At 38.6% G+C, this 14,478-nt stretch overlaps 1 protein-coding gene across 1 annotated transcript in view; it reads left to right on the forward strand.

The window, feature by feature from the left end:
- CHST9 (carbohydrate sulfotransferase 9) overlaps window positions 1-14,478 on the forward strand; it is a 192,217-nt gene that overhangs the window by 160,508 nt on the left and 17,231 nt on the right. The window lies entirely within an intron of this gene.

The following is a 14,478-nucleotide window of genomic DNA, read 5'->3' on the forward strand; positions in this document are numbered from 1 at the left end:
TAATGCTGGTCTCAAAAAATGAACTTGGGAGTCTTGCTTCCTCTTTCTATTTTGGAATAGTTTGAGAAGGATAGGTGTTAGTTCTTTGAATGTTTAGTAAAATTCATCAGTGAAACCATCCAGTCCAGGACTTCTGTTTGTTGAGAGGTTTTTATTATTATTATTATTATTATTATTATTATTACTGCTTCCATTTCATTAGTTGCAATCTTTCTATTCATATTTTCTGATTCTTCCTGATTCAGTTTTGGAAGATTGTATGTTTCTATGAATTGATCCATTTCTTGCAGATTGTCCAATTCGTTGGCATATAGTTTTCCATAATATCTAGTTACAATCTTTGGTATTCTTGGGTGTCAGTTGTTACTTCTTCTGTTTCATTTCTGATTTTATTTATTTGGGTCCTGTCTTTTCTTCTTGATGAGTCTCATTAGAGGTCTGTCACTCTTGTTTATCTTTTCAAAGAGTCAGCTCTTAGTTTATTGATCTTTTGTATTTTTTTAGATTCTATTTTATTTATTTTTGCTCTCCAGTCTTTAATATTTCCTTCTTTCTACTCACTTTCGGCTTGTTTGTTGTTCTTTTTCAAGTTCCTTTAAGTGTAAAGTTAGATTGTTTTTTTGAGATTTTTCTTGTTTCTTGAAATAGACCTGTAATGTTATGAATTTCTTTTTTAGGACCGCTTTCCCTGTGTCCCATAGATTTGGGTTGTTGTGTTCTCATTTTCATGTGTTTCAAGGTATCTTTTCATTTCTTCCTTTTCATTTCATATCATTGTTAACCTATTCATTGTTTAGTAACATGTTCTTTAGCCTCCATGTTTTTGTGTTTTTTTTCAGGTTCTTTTCTTGTGATTGATTTCTAGTTTTATACCATTATAAACAGAGAAGATGCTTGATATGATTTCAATCTTCTTAAATTTATTGACATTTGTTTTGTGCCCTAACATGTGGTCTATCCTAGAAAATGTTCCATGTGCACTGAAAAGAATGCATATTCTCATGCTTTAGGGTGAAATGGTCTGAAAATATCAATTAAGTCTATCTGATATAGTATATTATTTAGGCTGCCATTTCCTTGTTCATTTTCTGCTGGAAGATCTATCCATAGATGTCAGTGTGGTCTTAAAATCCCCTTTGATGAGTGCATTACTGTTGATCTCTCCCTTTATATCCATCAAAATTTGCTTTACATATTTAGGTGCTCCTCTGTTGCATGCATAAATGTTTACAAGGGCTATATCCTCCTGTTGGACTGCCTCCTTTATCATTATGTAGTGCCCTTCTTTCTCTCTTAGTATAGCCTTTGTTTTAAAGTCTATTTTGTCAGATATAAGTATTGCTACCTCAGCTTTTTTTCATTTCCATTTGCATGAAATACCTTTTTCCATCCCTTTACTTTTAGTCTGTGTGTATCTTTTGTTCTGATGTGAGTCTCTTGTAGACAGCGTATTCATGGGTCTTGTTTTCTTATCTATTCAACTACTGTTTGTCTTTTGATTGAAGCATTTAAGCCATTTACATTTAAAGTGATTATTGATAGGTATGTATTCTTTGCCATTTTATTCTTTTAACTATGTTCCTCTGGTTTTATTTCCCCTTCTTCTTTCTTCTTCTTCTTCTTTTTCATCATCTTCTTTTACTTCTTCTTCTTCCATCTTTGTCATCATCTTTATCTTTATCTTTGTCTTTGTCTTTTAACATTTCTTGTAATACTGGTTTGGTACTAAGAAACTCCTTTAGCTTCTTGTCTGGGGAGCTCTTTATTTCTCCTTCAGTTTTAAATGATAGCCTTACTGGGTAAAGTAGTATTAGTTATAGGCCTGGTTGTAGGTCTTTGCTTTACATCACTTTGAATATTTCATGCCAATCCCTCTGGCTTGAAATGTTGCTGTTGAAAAATCAACTGTCAGTCTTATGGCAGCTCCCTTGTAGGTACCTAATTGTCTTTCTCTTGCTGCTTTTGAGATTCTTTCTTGTCTTTAACCTTAGCCATTTTAATTATGATGCTTCTTGGTATAGGCCTCTTTGGGTTCATCTTGTTTGGGACTCTCTGCAGTTCCTGGACTCATGTGTCTCTTTCACCAAGTTGGGAAGTTTTCAGTCATTATTTTTTCTAATAGATTCTCGATCCTATGCCCTCTCTCATCTCCTGGTCTATGACACAAATGTTGTTATGCTTCATATTGTCTTAAAGGTCTCATAAACTTATTTATTTAATTCTTCTTTTTGCTGCTATGATTGGATTATTTTTTCTACCCTGTCTACCTAATCACTAATTCAATCCTCTACTTCATCCAACCTACTGTTTATTCCTTCCAGTGTATTCTTCATTTCTTACTTTTTTTTTATGGTTTCTATGTCCTTTTTCATGCTGTTTAGTTCTCACCAAGTTCCTTAAACATTTTTATAACCACTTTTTGAACTCTATAGCTGATCAATTGCTTGCCTCTGTTTCATTTAGTTCTGTTTCTGGAAATTTCTCCTGCTCTTTCATTTTGGGCATGTTTCTTTGTCTTCCCATTTTGGCTGCCTCTTTGTGTTTGTTTCTATGTATTAGGTAGATCTGCTATGATTTCCTGTCTTGGTAGGATGGTCTTGTGTAGGAGGTATTATGTGGAACCCAGTGGTGTAGCCTCCCTGATCACCTAAACTAGGTGATCTAAGAATGTTCTTTGTGTGAGTTATGTGAGCCCTCCTGCTTTAATTGAGTCTTGATTGGCCCATTCAAGCATGGGGTCAACCCTTAGGCTGGCTGACTGAGAATCAACCCTGATCACAGTATATAAGCAGCTGTGCAGGTCGTGACCACAAAAAAGTGGAATTCACCTCAGCAGGATCTGGTGCCTGCCAAGATCTCCCTTTGGATATGCTGCTTGTGAAGCTAATTAGATCCTGTTCTGATGTTGTCTGAAGCTGGCATTTGGTTGTTTTGGTTCTGGGGTCTCGGGAGATACTGTGGTATGACCAATGTTAGACACTGCATGTTACTGGCCCTGGACAATCTTTTTGGAGCTACAAAGCAATCCACAGTTTGTGGCTACCTCTGCCCAGGCCTGGGTATGCAGAGGAAGAACAAAGCTGCACAATAAGCCTAGCTTTTAACAGCACCATGCCTGGGGGCATGTTAGCAAATATCCCAGGGCACACTGCAGTCTGCTTCTGCCTCCCTTCACCTGATGATTTCCTGTTAGGCTCAGTCATTGAAAGAACTTCTAGTACTATTTGAGTTGTATGAGTTGGTTTTTAGTGAGTTACCAGGTCAGGGTGAATGGTGTTTACCCAATCGATACAGGTTAAAACACAGTGCCAGTGCTGGGTCTGAGGCCACTAAGCAAATGTCCTAGGGTATAACAATTCTAGTTGTGACCTGCTGGGTGTTCACACATCTTTGTGGTAGGGCAGAGTCTCAGTTACCAGGGTGAGGCAAGCAGAGTTTATCAGACCCAAACACACTAAGATTTATCCATGTAAAGGGAGGGCATGTGAGGGAAACATATCCCCCATCCCAGAGCCACACAATTCAGTCTGTCCCACATTCTGCCCAAATTTTTAATTCAGCAGGGCAGGGCCACCAGGAGTTGGGAGGATGGGGCTAGTGGATCTCCCCTAAATGGGAGGCTTGGGAGGTGGTGTGGGAATTGCTTCCACCCCAGAGTTACACAGCTTAGTCTGTCTGGGACTCTGCCCAGTCTTTAGCAGGGCAGCAGTATGGAGCCACAAGAAGTCAGAAGGGTGGAGTCACCAAGAGCCCAGAGAGTAAGGCTAGCACATCTCTTTTGAGGGGGAAGCGCCAATCAGGTTCATGGAAAAGTGAAGGGAATGGCCCCCATTCTATACAGCAGCCCAGGCAGCTGACTCCTCAGCAGGGTGCAGACTCCATAGGGTGGGGCTGTTACAGTGAGTCCAGAGGGTGGGGCTGTTGCAGTCCCTCCAGCTGATGCAGAATGGAATGGCGTGTTCTACCCAAGAAAGATGGTGTCTTCAGTGGACTTGTTTCCTTAGCAAGTTAAAACAGTTGGTCAAGAAATATATTAAGGCTACTTCATATTGCCTTTTTTTTTTTTTTTTTTTTTTTACATTTGCCTGAACTAGTAGAGTATGTAGGCACAAAAATAGAACACCAAATATTTATTCATAATCTTAAACATTGATTTGGTGCCAGATAAAATCATAATGGTTTCCAGTCCCAATAAGAGAGTGAGACTTTTTAGACTTTAACATGAGAGGGAAGGGTTTTAAGTGTATTAGTTATACAGTCATTTTCAGAACCAATAGTTTTGTTATTCAATCAGTGTCTGCCAGCTGATATTTCTAATTCCACAATGGAATTTCTATTCTTTGTTCTCCTAAGTAGGGAGGTGCTTGCTCTCCATTCTCAAGAATTTTCTGGCAATACAATACCAAGAGGCATCTTATACCTTCAATTTATCTAAATTTGGGCAAAGAGCCAATAAAGGAAGTCACCCCCTCTTCTCCCCATCTTTAAATCACACTGCCACCAAAACAATTTGGCTCTTAAAAAACATTTTTGAAAACTCACTTTGGATAATCAATAGTGTTCTTTTTCAAAAAGGAATGTAAAATAGACCACTGTTGAGAATTAATCTTGCCCCCAAATCCTTCCCACTAGGCACTATAGACTGCGTAATCAAATTGAAATTAAAAATTGAGTCCTCCCCCTCCCCCCATCCCCCTTAGCCAAGCTATGAGTTGCACACCAGTGTGAGAAATCAGGCTGCAGTGGAGAGAGAGCTCCAGCCTACTGGCCAATATCCAGCATGCATGTTTAGCCCACAGCTATTTTACCACACCTGAGCTCTGAGAACAAACAACTGTTTTGAGTTCTCTGGAGGGAACGCTGGATTCTTTCCTGTCTAATTCACTGGGGAAATCAGTATGCTTTTTAAAAGTAACTTGTTAAAGCAGCTTGTTTATGAGAATAGGACAAAAATGAGCAGGGAACCTCTTGGCAGCTTATATCCCAGAATGGGATGAATGCATGACCCATTTTTTTCAGCTGTCTCTTTGGCAATCCAATCCTACAACAATTTCCTACCTGAAAAATGTTCCTTGTGGTGGGTAAATCTCCTGTAAGTTTTCTGAATAATTTTTACTATGGTAGATTAAAGATAATAGCTTAAAATAGTACCAAAAATACCTTCCAAACCAAATTAGAATATAGGAAAACTGTAAAAACCTTTCAACTTAATTTTTGTAAACTGCCTTATTGTACAGTAGACAATTGAAATCTGTAGGAAAGTAATACCTTTTGTTTATGCCTTTTTGTATAGTAGATCATTGAAAGCCATAGTGGATTAACACAGGTAGGTGACAAAGAGGGACACTGCTTGGGGCTCTGTGGCTCGTGGAGAAGATGTGAATGTTACAGTGAACATGGACAGTTCAGGCGCTGGCTATGGCCAATGCTTCCCTTCACTGATTGCTCAGGTCAGAGCGATCCCACACCCATGGTGCTGTTACAGCTATGTGTTTGTCTCCTGGGGCTGCTATAACAAACTGTCACAAACGCGGTGCTTTCAAACAATGTCGATGTATTGTCTCAGTTCTGAAGACTAGAAGTTCAAAATCAAGGTGTTGGCAGGGCTATGCCCTCTGCCACCTACAGGGGAGGATCCTTTGTCTCTCTCCTACATGCTGATGACAGCTGGCAAATGTTGGCCTGTAGCTGCATCACTTCCATCTCTGCCTCCATCATCACATGGCTGTCCTCTCTGTGTGTCTCTTCTCATAAGGACACCAGCCATATTGACTTTGGGCCCACCCTAATGATGTCATCTTCATGTGATTACATCTGCAAAGATTCCTTTTTCAAGTAAGGCCACATCTACAGTTACCAGGAGTACAGACTTCAACATATCTGTTTGGTGAAACAACTTAACCTATGACAAGCTAGGAACCTGAGTCATCTGCACCCCATTTCTCCCCCGACCACTGACCATTTTTTAATTAAGTTTATTGGGTAACATCAGTTAGCAACATTATATAAGTTTCAAGTGTACAATTCTATAACACATCATCTGTATATTGCACTGGGTGCTCACCACCCAAAGTCTAGTCTCCCTCCATCACCTGCTGCTCTAGTGGTTAGGATATGGTCCTCTCCCCAAGCATTTCTGATGTGATTGCTTGAAGCCCTCTCCAATTCAGCTCCTCCTCTATGCCCACTTCCCCCAGACCTCATTTTGCTTATTTGGTGGCTTCTCACAGCTCTCCTGCTGCAGTCTCGCCACCTTTCCATTCATCTTTCATTCTGCTCCACTTCACTTTCTAAAATGCCAACTATCTACTCTCCTATGCTAAAAAACAATAATTAAACAGAAACACCTTCCCCATTTTTAGCAGGGATTATTAACCCTACCTGTGCATTATAATCATCCATGGAGCTTTGTTGGCATAGATACCAAGACCTCACAACTGCCACCCCCCCAAGAAATTCTAGGTCAGTAGGTGGGTTCAGACATAGCACAACTCTTAGACAAGGCCAAGAAGGGTCATATGCTTTAGGAGACCCCAAACACCGCAAGTACAGAAATGCAAACACAATTTTTTTTATTTTTAGCCTTATGCTTTAAAGTCTGATAATCAGTTGAGTATACACAAAATACTAGAGAGAGACAGGCCAGGTGTCTTGTCAAGTGGAATGGGGTCAGGCTGGGGTATAAAAAAATCAGCCTTTGCCCATTGAAACATGAAAAGAGGGGCTGCTTTAGTTTCAAGGTAGTTTTCTCCACAATGGAACAATGAATAGGCAGACGGCATTCCCCAGCTAAGAGCACTTCTACCCTCCCCACTGCTCTGGAGGTGGACAGGGTCGATAAGTGCAGTTCAAGTGATACTTAGAACTGCCTGGCAATCCTCAGTCCAAAAAGTGAGGCATGAGCCAAGAAAGCCTGCCCTCCCAGGGACATAAAGGGATGGGAGCAGGTCTAGCCATTGCCTAGGAGTCTCCTGCTGAGTTCAGCTTCTGCTCTGCCCTCTTCCTGGAGGTCATGTGACCACTCAGGCCCCAACTGGCAGGTGGCCCTCAGGGAGAGTGGGGCTTCTTCAGCTTCCAGGCCAAGAACAGGCCCTTGAGACAGGCTGCAGACTTTGGGTGGGAACAAGGGCCAGGTTTTGTGTATCTCTTACTTTAAAACTTTAAAATATTTAGACATCAGTATGTGGATCCCCATTAATATTCTAGGCCTCACAAGTGTAGGGGGTGATCTTGCATGTACTTCAAAAACTAAATATGTGATTCTAATAAAACACCAAGATTGGATCCACTTGTCTGTCATCTATAGGATAAAATCCTAACCTTTGAATATGAAATCCAAAGCCCTATGTTCACATACTCCTTTGGAGAGCAGGCTCCCCATCTCCCTAGACTAATTTCTGGTTCTGCTCCTTTATGTAAAATTGTTGGGTCCTACATAACACTGTTCCACCCACATATTCACCCCTTTCTCTGCATGCTCAAAATTTACTCATATTCCAAGACATAATGCAAATACCACCTTTTCCAGGAAGCTCTCCTCCTCCTATAACTAAGAATAATCTTTCCTTCTTCTATGCTCCTATATTATTTTTCTGCTCCTTTGCTATAGACTTGTGTTTTCTACTCTGTATTATAATTATTAATATCCCTCTATGATTTTGTAACTAGATAGTGTCATCCTAAAGGAAAGAAATCATGTTTGGTTCATTTTTGTGTCAACTATTAGACTTTGCATATTATTAACACCCAGACAATTACCAATCAACTGTAAATTTTTCAGCTCACTAAATTATTACCCTAGTAGCCAGAGGGACTAGGACAGGTAGGCAGTCTACCCCCTGTGCCTTTGGGACTGCCCAAACCCAGTGTGTCATTGGTTTGTAGAAGGCAGGAACCATGTGTTGTCCTTTGGCCTCCAGGTAAGGAATTTAAACCAAAAACAAAAGGAACAACCTAAGACTGCACATGTTCTCTATGAATAATTGTCACACACTCAGGGAATGAAAGAATTGAAGGGCAGGGAGACCCACACCTTTATTTCATCTTGATGTCCACATTCCATTCCGTAATTGCCTATAGAAAGTTAAACGGTTTGCTTAGTTCAAGACTTGAGCACTTGACTTTTTTATTGAATGTAAGTGTGGCAATGCCATTCTCTGCTGCCTTTTCAGAGTAACTTGAACTTTACAACTTCTAAATTTAAAGTGGGATTACATTACCTTGCACTATTCTTATCAAAATGGCCATGCACTCAAGGAGACATTGACTTAAAGAGAGTTTCTCTTTGCAAGCTTAGCAGTAGAGCTAGTAAAGATCCTATCCCCTAATTCTCTTATAAAATTACCTTCTAGAATTGGAAGTTATGCATTTAAAATGCTGTCCAGCTTGAGTCTTTTTTTAAAACACTTGAAATTAGGCCTGCAAGGATCAAAAAGTGGTGGCACTAATGGTTAACCAAAAAAGATGGTCTTCATCAAAGGTCTGATAGTTTCATATCTAGAAAATATTTAGGTGTAAATGCCAAAGACTCACCCTTTTCATCAGGAGCCAAGAAAGTTATAATATTGTATAAAGGTGTCTGTGGAAATAAACAATAGACCATAGCCAGTGGAAATATATTGTCATGGCAAAGGAAGGGGGAGACAGTGGCCTTCGGGTGTTTTAAATGTGTGAACACCAAGATGAAAATAATGGCTGGAATAAAGAAAATTGTCTATTAGCAACACTGCAAGATCTATTAGCAATCAAGTATGCAGGTAATTCTCACTGAAGCACTCAGAATGCTTCTGAATAATTACAACCAATAATTATGTTAGTCACTCAATGTGCCATCTCATTTATTTGTCACAACAATCCTATGAGGATGCATATTTTAATCTTTTTTATACAGGTGGGAACTCAGGCTTAAAAGGCTTAGTAATTTTTTAGATCCTGCTGTGCTTAACACTAAATTATTAACAATAATGTTTAGCATTAGTATTAAGTGCTTAATAAGCGTTCTGTGTGTAGACGCTAGGCTAGGTTTTACATAAAATCATTTTATTTAAACCTCACAGCAGCAATCCTGTGAGATAGGTGCAAATCAAGGGAGTCAGAGTTAGTGAGTTTAAGAACCTTGCCTAAGATCACTCACCAAAAAGATACTCCATTCAACTCCACAGTGTAAGCACCAGCCACTATTCTGTGCTGTTCTAAATACCTTTATTTATAGACACACAGCCTGGGAGTGGCAGAGCTGGAGTCTGAATCCAGTTGTATCTCATTCTGAAATCCTTTCTCTTCACTGTTGTGCTATGCCACCACTTGTTCCAGAAGTTCTATTAATTAAATGACACCTCCCTCCCCCTTATGACCACCCTAATCAGCACTCCAATTTTTACACCGACACTGAAGCAATTGGTTATGAGACTCTAGGATACAGATATTTATATTTATGATGTGGTAGGGTTTTTTTTTTTCTCCAAATCATTTGATCAATAAAGATGAGCATAGACTCAGTCTGGATTCCTATTGATTATTAAAGTTTTTTTTTTAATTAAGTGAAAAGTCAAGTGAATCTGGTGAAAGAGAAGAGCAAGTTGTCAAAAAAATGGTATACATTGGGATAATCTGTTGCCCACTGGCAATTTTCCCTGACAGAGCCCAGACAGAGCTAACATGGACATAAAACAAGAATTGAAGTGGAAACCATTATGCCTACCAACTATAAAATGTTCTCTTTTTCTTTTATTTTTCAGAAAAAAAGTACTTTTCATCTAAAAACTATTTTGTAAGTCCTTCACTATTAGCAATAACAGTGTCATTATACACATACTCATGTGAGAAGATATGGGATACTGAAACTCTGTGCTGAAAAGGTAGCATCTATTAAAAAGAATAAAAACAGTTAAATGACCACCTAGTGTAAATGAATCTCACCACCTAAGATGCTCAATACACAGGTGAAATCTATTCCACGAATGATTTTTAGTCAATCTGTTTCTATTTTTCTTCCTCCTCTGAGTTTTTCTAATCATATTCCTCCCTACTTGGTCGCATCTTTACCAAAAGATGGGTAACTGGGTAACAGAGTTTACAGTTTAGCAGATTTTATTAGCAAAATGGTTAGCACCATCATTTGGTATTCTTTCTCAACACACAGCAACAAACCTCAGTAGTTAAGTTTTACTAGTAAGGAGCATAATTAGTAAAGACCCTTCATCATTCATTAACTCAGATACCACCTCTGTGTAGAAAGCCTTTTTTGTTGTTGTTCTTGTTACATCTTGGATTAAAGTATGTTCAAAATGGGCCAAAAAGCCAATATGTCCCCATGTTTGAATATACATTTTAAAACACAGTATTTTTCACTCTTTTACCCATATTATTCTTCCACCTCATGATAACAAATTGAATAAAAGACTCAAGTGAAAACTTAGTATCTGCTGGAATTGTTTGAAGGAGGCACTTGAACAATCATTTTCAATAAAAGTTGTTTACATTTAAAAAACTGTGTTGTAAGAAGTAGTGACCAAGGCATTAGAAATATTTTTACAGTATATACCTGTCATTGCTTAGGTTAAGATAATTTCAGTGTAATGATGCTAAAATGGCTATTTCCTTTGTATTTACAAATCAAAACACTTTCTATTTAAAAGCTCTGAATTTGAATTTTACATTTCTAACATATTTCTAAAAGTCTGAAAAGAAAAAAATAACAAGTAGCAGTAATTAATACTAGGACAATTATGTAGAAGCCATGTTATGCATATAGTTCAGAACTCTTAGGGCAGATCCCTGACTTTCCTGATACTATGTGTAGAGTTTGTATGTATCTGCATTTTTCTGAGAAAATGCTACTTGTTCCTCATCAGAATCTCAGGAGTGAAAGAAAGTGCCTTAGTCAGTTTTTCTACCTCTCACTAGAGAAAGGAAGTGATCGCACTTATCTCTTTGATTATGCATAAATTAAAAATTGTTTATATAAATTCTATTTTGTAAAGTGGCAGTTAACAGAGAAAAAATTTCTGCGAAGGAAAAGATATGCAAAGAAGTAGAGAAACCTCATAGTACCAGTAAGGATCCCAGCATAAGCTACCTTGTCTTTATTATCCTTAATGTGGAAAAAATTATTATCCCCAGAAATATTACATTATATTCTGTGGTCAATCATCAAACAAGGATTAAATAAACAAGATTCTTCCGTGTTTCATCACTGGTATGTGTCTTGCTCAAAATGTATTAAAAGGAAATATTTTCATCATGCTATTACCAAATAATTCAATTAGGCCAATGTTCTGTGGATGTTAAAACACCGTAATTTACTATGTTGAATCATTAGCCAATCAGATTTCTCTCATTTTCTAAGGCAATGGGTTGACTAAAATGTAACCATAAGCAAAATAGATTTTATTTGGCATAATCTACTTTGTAAACAAATGAAATTAATTCTTTGCCTAACCTAAAGCTTTGAAAATGAAAGACAAAAATTGAACACATGCTTCCAATTTTGGTTCTGTTACTAAGATGACACTTAATATAAAAGTTACAATTTAACTTCCCCTCAAGTATTCCATTCTTGAGACTAAATGACTCTTAAAAATATGTTCATCAACAGATGGGAGCCACTTATGGCCTCATAAACTCCAATGCAAGTGAAATTATCTCAGCAAAATAGAAGGAGTACAAGAAAGCTTCATCTGGTTATTTCAGAGATGATTAATGCATTGCATATTGGTTCAATGGTGCAATGAATATTGACAGATAATCACCTTTCTTATAAGAGAGGAATACCAAAGAGACAAATGCTAGTGATGTATGTTTTTAATCAATCAATAAGCAATTTCAACACATGCCCTGTGTTTAGAGCTGTGCTAAGTGTGAGGGAGGATGTGGAAGAAAATGCCAGCACAAACCCTGTTCTGAAGGGATCTTCTGTCTTGAAAGAGAAGACTAACATACCTTAAACAGTGCACAGACTAACAGCATGTGTTATTGCTTACTTGCTTCTTAACTACACAGAATAGATGGTATGGGAGTTTGGAAAAGTCGACAATGAATGAATAGTAGATCATGGAGAACTTTGGATATCAGTTATTCAGATTTGATTCTGCAAGAAATATAATATGGTAGCACTGAAGATTTGGGAGTTAAGAAATGACCTCAGGAAAATTAGTGTGGAATTTTCTTGAAGCCATATCCTGTATTTCCCTTCTTGAACCATTTCCACTGGTACCAGCCACCAATCTTTCTCTAGGCTAATCTGACTCCTACTTTGACTCTTACCAATCCCCAGTTCATTCTCCAGTTGGCTATCATGGTGAGCTTTACAAAATGTCAATCAAAACATGTTATCCCCCTGTTGGAAACCTCCAGTGGCTTACATTGCACCTCTGATAAAACCCAAGGTCTTTCTCATGATCTCCATGATCTGATGTTCCTACAAGATATGGTCCTTCCCTTCTCTCTGAATTCATCTTGTATCTCTGGGCCCTTCTCACTCAGGCAGCAGTCACACTGGCCCTCCCTCTGTCCTTCCACCCGACCAGGCTTATTTCCATGCAAGGGCCCGTGGTACTCACTGTCCTGCCTGAAATTCTCTACTCCCAGATCTTGGGTTCCTTCTTCTCATTCAGATCTCAGCTCAAGCAGCTTCTCCACAGATGGATCTTCCCAACATCTATTTAATGTAATCTTATCCACTCTCCTCCTGCCACTCATGCTCTATCACATCACTCAGTTTTAGTGTTTGCATCATACTTATCACCACCAAAATTTTCTAATTCATTTAATTTGTTTACTTGGTCATTATCTACCTGTATCCACAAGAATGTAAGTACCATGAGAACAGGACCCTTGTCAGAGTGGTTTGTCCATCTAGCCCCAGTGCCATTAAACAGTGCACTATCAGATGCTCAATAAATACTTCTCAAATGAATGCATTGTTTAATTAATTCTGTTAGCAGGCTATGATAATAATATGGGCATGAAAAAGAAGTGTCTAGTGATATATTCATGGTAGGAATGAACAGTCTGGTGTGAATAGATGAAAGGTGAATAGAATCTGGTTTCTGGATATGGAAAATGAATGAACAATCAAATACAAGGATTAACTCAAGATCCCCAGGATGGCTGCAGAAATGTGATACTCTTAGCAGGAATATAAAAGTTGTGATTAAAAGCCTCATTTAATGAGGATACACTACCTGCCAAGCATTACATATTTATTCCATTTATTTTTTACTACTCCATTAGGTAGGCATAATTATCTCTGTTTTATAAATGGGAAGTTGAGTCAGGTCTCTCCAAGTTGTTTAGATAGGTATTCTATTCTAGTGAGTGAAGTTGATTTTATAGAAAATTGCTGATTTAAAGGTCAATTGACAGTTGCAAGTAAAACATGAATAGTGGTAAAAGTCCACTAAGTCTGGTCTTTAGAGTTACCACCCTTCACAAGTTGTTGGGCTAAAGTGTAGAATATATGTGTCACAACCTACCTTGGCGCTCAGGGGTTCTTTTGCAAATTGGTCTGGGCCCCGGTAGACTGCCAATGTTGTCCTCATTCTGAAACCCTGCAGATCTGGCTGTGAACCAGACATACTTGAAGAAGATGGACAGAAAAGTGACTGGATAAAAGTAGGAGATGAGATTAGCAAGACAGAATCATACCAGTTACCTTGGACATGGCTACCTGAAGAGCAATATAGCTCCCTAGAAACAAATCAAAATACATGAAATTTTTTTCTTCCATCTTTCTGGCCACCACCTGATAATTTACTACCTAGAACATGGAAACTAGACTTCGCTAAAAATAAGTTCTGTACTAGGGTTCCAGAGGAGAGACAGTCCTGCCAATGAGTCTGGGAAATTAGAAGGTACTGCAACTTAACACTCAGGTGTCCTCTTACTTATGACAGGAAATAGATGTTTTTTCTCAATGTATAAATCCCTGTGAAGATGGCATTGTAGAGCTAGTGTCTCAGTGGTAAAAAACCAGAGGACCAAGTTCTCCGGTCACTGGGAGTTTACCGAGGTTGAAAGATACAATGCCTTCATTTTCCTCCACTCATCCCTAATCCAGCCACACAGCTCATAAGTGCCCACATATTATGTCCTTTCAGATTTCAGACACTGAAATGCCAATATATAAAGTAAGTTTTCTTGAAAAGGCCAACACAGTTGAAGTCAAGACATCACCACCCTATAACCACCATGTATGGATATATGTGTTTTTGATGGGAGCGTAGAGGCAGGAGAGAGATAAAGATGCCATGAAGATAAGGAGGTTTGTTCCTAGGCTGGCGTAAAAGCTGAGCAGATGATCGCAATCCCTGTGTAGTTTATGCACGTAGGGAAAGACCCAAAGTCCACGCAGTGCTAGCTTTCATCATGGTTTTCTAAGAGAAAGAGCCTGGTACTTTTGGGCCATGCTGAAGTGTTGGGGATTGCTCAGTTCAGAGCATCAGTTCTCAGTACCCAATCTATAAGGAGGGAACCAAA

Source organism: Furipterus horrens, unplaced genomic scaffold, assembly GCF_987537825.1.
Source record: "Furipterus horrens unplaced genomic scaffold, mFurHor1.1.pri manual_scaffold_8, whole genome shotgun sequence".
NCBI lineage: Eukaryota > Metazoa > Chordata > Mammalia > Chiroptera > Furipteridae > Furipterus > Furipterus horrens.